This window comes from Adiantum capillus-veneris, chromosome 10 (genome assembly GCF_014529385.1).
Source record: "Adiantum capillus-veneris isolate H3 chromosome 10, ASM1452938v2, whole genome shotgun sequence".
In the NCBI taxonomy this organism is placed as follows: Eukaryota; Viridiplantae; Streptophyta; class Polypodiopsida; order Polypodiales; family Pteridaceae; genus Adiantum; species Adiantum capillus-veneris.
The window spans coordinates 102,416,470-102,421,950 of NC_140940.1; positions in this window are offsets into that span (position 1 = coordinate 102,416,470).

Below are 5,481 nucleotides of genomic sequence, written 5' to 3' on the forward strand. Positions count from 1 at the left end.
CCACAAGATCTGACCCACGAAGAAGAAGAGAAGTTGCAAAAGACCATAGAAGCGGCAGTCAGAGACACAGCCAAAGAATCCTTGGAATGGGAGCAGAGGGTTTTTAAATCAATGACTATTCAGAAGATATATGCCAGCAACCTTCGGCGTGAATGGCTACAGCCCTCTCTCCCATATCCTCTGCTGAAATATGAAGCCGCCACAATCGAAAAGCGGATCAGAGAGGAGCCAACAGTGCCAATGTACAAAGTAGACATCTCCACACCTGAAGGGTCAAGCTGATAGTAGACTCTCAGCCCAGGTGGAGAAAGGCATGGCTTACAAAATATCCCCAGTATCTAATCCATCTGGTAGAGGCGCCTAAAGCGATTAGAGATAATCTCAGTTTCTGCCCTCTACCAAGGATGAGGACATGGAAGGACCATGAGCTATTGCAGAGAAGCCAACCCACTTGGCTAAATTACCCGAAGCTACCAAGCTCGAAGGCAGGCGAGAGAATAAGTGAGCAATACATGGTGAAAACCCTAACGGGTGCCATCAAATTGTTCACTGGCTCGCCTGACCTATCTTGCATCATGATGAGAAAGATTTGTAAAACCATTTTGGCAGTCTTCGAGACCTTCAAATCAGGCCAGGCGACAGACAATATCTTCTTCTTTCAAGATACATACAGATGTGCATATGATCTGTCTGGTTAGCGTTCTCACGAGGTGATACATGCACTGTATCAAATGATCATGTTTTTGCCATCTTATCACCTCCAGGCCTTTGAAGAAGCCTTCTACACCGGCTTCTTTACAATCAGCACAAATATATTCGGCCCGACATTACTGGCTCAACATGCGAGATATGAGTCACTTCTCAAGATGAGAGAAAGCCTACGATGAAGAAGCAGCTCAACAGCCATGTCAGGGACGACATGTACAAGGAGGGAGGGAGTGTTAGCGGTTGGACACACCCTACGAAAAATGACTGCTCTGCGGATTTTTTTTTTTTAATTATTTATTTATTGAGAAAACCTGACATTTCACCTTTGTAAATATTGGGGCTTACAGAATTTTTCAGGTTGTATCCCAATTTTGACATTTAGATTGAGTAGATGGTTAAATTGGAACATTAGGGTTTGAGATTGTAAGGTATTTATACCACTTTTTGATCTTAATGAAGAAACCTTTGTCATTTTAAAAAGTAAAGTCTGTGAGTGAGCGTACTGTGTACGAGAGAGAGTGAGAGCTTCATCTTGATCCTACGCGCGCACCGGTGGTCGGAATCGAGTGCAGAGAAGTGCAGTGTGTTGCCCCCGACGAGAGCTACGCGCCAATACCTACGTTGCGCGCGTACGATCCGGTTCTGCGAGCTCGACCTACGAGCTTCATCTGGTGATTCGGTGAGCATACATTATCCATTTTTGCATTTTAGCATATCCACGCGTTCGCATTGAGTAGAGCTACACATTAGGAACTTTAGTTTTCGAAAACGATGACCTGCAGATTTCGGCCAGACATCCTACGTGATTTTGCACCAGGTGTTTCGGGTTGGGATTTTGGTTCATAGACCTTAGGGAGAGCGACCTATTGGTGTTAGGAGGGTCTCCTTCAAGTTCTGTGGCGTTTCGAGATCACTTGATGGGTATTTGGCTCTAGAAATCGTTGTAGGAAATCTTCTCTTATGCACTCCTGAAGGCTGTAGCTTTGACATTGGGTAGAGACCTCTGTAGGAATTAGTCAAGAGTCGGTCGAGTGTAGATTGACACCATATGCTTGCTTCTACGCGCCTGCGGGTCGAGCTTCGTCCTTAGCTGGAAAAATCTTGATAGGTGAGTTCTCGTTGTGCTGACGTCGCATCGCAGCAGAATGAATGATGAACTTTTCTCAAGATAAGTGCTCCGAACTTTGCTCAAGGTTTCTTTTACTTATGGAAGGGAGAGCCTTCCGTTCTTAATGAGAGAGTGCAATGGACATAACAAAAGTGAATGGACATTGTGCATAAAGGCGTATGAGACTGAGAGATAGAGAGAGAAGAGAATACAGCACCAGAGACATTGTAAAACCCATCTCCGAAGGCCCTACTCTCGTTGGCGAGAGTGGTCTACAATTGATTGCACAATCTTTTACAAAAGTGGATGAATGATAACTGATGCAAGTCTAGGGGCTATGTATAGATGTTGACGACGTGGATGGCGAGACCGACTTGAGGGCTGAAAACTGAGTGCTTGCTCTACTGTCCAAAAACGCCAACGAGATTGAAAATTGCTGCTGCAAAAATGCAAGTGTTGTAGCATGTAAAATGCTGGTTTGCTACAAAATTTCAATGCCTTTTACTGCCTTAAAAAACACTGATCTGTAGGCCTGAATTCTTCCAAAAACGCTGGTCTGGCTAGTCTTTAAACGTTGAATTTTTGAGGTTTATCGTTGATCTGCTGATGTTATGGAACTGTTGAAAACGCTAGGGCTATGGCGATGATGGCTAATGCTGAAAAACGCCACGGAGATGGTGGTCGTATGTTGGCCTTGCTTGGAGGAAATCGCCATCAAAGGGGGGAAAGCCTTGCTTGAGAGAAATCGCCACCAAAGGGGGAAAGCCTTGCTTGCGAGAGAGCGAGAGAGAGAGAGAGAGAGAGAGAGAGAGAGAGAGAGAGAGAGAGAGAGAGAGAGAGAGAGAGAGAGAGAGAACCTGCTGCCCTTGGCCTGCGTTCTCCTTGCTCTTCTTCCAAATAGTGCTAGCCTAGGTTTGCTTATATATTATCTTACCCAATTTGCCCTACTCAGTTCCCAACAAAGGTCACTTAAAATAATAAGTGAAAAATGTCAAAAATAGGAAAAATAGGTTTAATGCACTGGAAAATGCTCCTTATGGATTCTGTTGGATTCTAATGATAATGTTGATGATCATGCGGTGTGCAACCAGAGGATATGCATCTACTCTAAGTGCCTGGGCATGCACGGTCTGTAAACAGACTCACAAAAGTGCCAGAACACTTCCTAAGCTAGACTGGCTGGACTGACTAAACCCTTGTCATGCTATAGCTTGTCCATGGACACATAGGGTTGGATGTGTTTTGTACAAAGGCTCTCCTTAACAAAAGGCTCATCCTCGTGTACGAGCTCCTCCACAATCGGCATAGGCATCTCACAGACATGTAGCTCCCAAGGAGCATAGTCGATTAAAGGCATACATTTCCCCTAGCACCCGCTTTCCTAGGTCTTCCAAATTGGCCTTATCCCTTGGTCTTGCATCTGCTAACACCCTTTGCTTGGCATAGATCACTTCCCTACACATACCAACTTTGGTTGCACCAACATGCAACAGGAGTAGGTCCGAAAAGCTCTAGGCTGTTTTCAGCAGACGCAAAGTGAGGGCAGTCTCTTGGGATAGTTTCCTACGATGTTAAAATTCTCTTCTTCTTCTCTAGGTGCAATCACAAATGTGCGCATCTTGAATGCATGTGGATCTATGAAAGATACCAATATGGGTATAAAAATTCACGTTGATATTGTTAGCCACGCACTGTTGAAAAAAGAGTTATCGTACTGGGCAATGCCTTGGTTGACATGTTCGCTAAATGTGGTGCCCTTAAGAGAGCACAAAAAGTGCTCGACGAGCTTCTTGCCGAGTGTGGACTCTTGGAATGCACTCATTACAAGATTTATCCCAAAGGGGTAGGTCCAGAAAGCTCCAGTCTCCTTTCATTAAATGCAAAGCGAGGGCCTCTCTCTAGATGCAATCACCTACACATGCCTCTTGAAGTCATGTGGCTCTATGAAAGATGCTCATATGGGCACAAAGATTCACAATTATATTGTTACTCAAAGGTACTTGAAAAAGGAGGTCATGCTTGTCGATATGGTGGATACCAAATGCGGTACCCTTTAGAAAGCACAATAAGTGCTTAAAGAGCTTCTTATATGGAATGTCGTCTCTTGGAACGCATTGATTATAGGATATGCACAACAAGAGAAGGGCTAGAAAGTTGTAGGCTGTTTTCAAAGGATGCAAATGGAGTGTATCTCTCCAAATTCAATCGACTATACTTTTGTCTTGAAGGCATGTGGCATTACGCAAGAGGCTGACATTCCTGATGGGATGGGGTGTCCCAAAGACTACAAGTTTCTGTGGTATGCATGCGTTTGTCCCTATGGATGGACAATACAATAGATTCAACATACTCTAAGACCAAGAACATCAGAAATAGTACAAGTAATGTAGGCATGACAGCAAAAGTGAATGTGACAGTTGACATGTTGGCAAAAGACGCAGAAGGGATGACGATGGCAAAAGCAGGGAACAATGTAAGGAAGATTTAGGAAGCGATCCATCCAGGATTGTGCTTTGATCCACACGACCAGTACCAAAGATACACTTATATTTTGTATTTTGATTTTCTCTATGTTATCTCAAAAAGTACTTGGTTTGCATTATGTACACCTTAAAGCAACGAATTTACATCATTTTTATTCAAAAGATTGTAGATAAAGATGACAAGGACTGAAGAATTTGTGTAATGCCCAACAAAGGGACATATCGACAATACACCACGGCATGGCAACGTGAAATTATATATGTCTTCATAATCAGTAATGATTTCTTCCTTGTATAGCTATGCAGGAACAAGAAGATCCCTCCAGTGTTGGAGGAGAAGCAGAAGTCTCCCTTCAACACTAGAGGGGATAAAAGTGACAGAGGAAGGACACATTTCCTACGATATTATTGTCAATGTGGAGAACGGAGCCAACTCCACATCATACATACGTATGATTTTTTTTTTAAATGGGCACAAACACCGCAAATGCACGAAATGCATCTCTCTCTATCTGTATTATAATGTGCAAATTTTCACCTCCATACAGCTTCTAATGCAAAATCTCATTTGTGATGCAAGGTCATAGAGTCTTTGACGAAAGCTTCGAGGAGAAATGCTTCAAAGCCTTCAAAATAAGAGACGATATAAAGTGAAAGATACAACATTGCTTCTCTTGTTTAATGCACTCTATTTCCACAACGGATCAATCAATCAATCGAGGCAAACTAGTTTTAAAAGATACCTGATAGTGATACTGTTGGCTTTTTAATAGCTTCTCTTATTTTCTTTGTTGCCTTGGGAGAGAGACGGAGTTAATCCAAAATCTTCATTCTTCATAAACCAAATATATATGTGGCCACTATTTCAAAAATTCCTTATTAGTACTAATATGTTACTAAATATGTTGAGATACTTTTATTTGCTTACGATTAAAGAAACAAAACAACTTCGTGAATGTGATCTCTGTCTATTGAAACGTAGAAGGAAAAGAAAGAAAGTCAGAATCGGGAGCCGGGCCAAGGGAGGAAGCCCCGGCTTGAGACGGAGACGAGGGCCGTGGCTATGGCCATGATGGTTTGGAGCTGATCAGGTGGGAGAGCTGTCTGAGGCCGGGGGAAGAAATCCGCCATCAGAACTGGGAGCCAGGGAGCTGTCGGAGGCTGGAAGGATGGGAGCCGGGG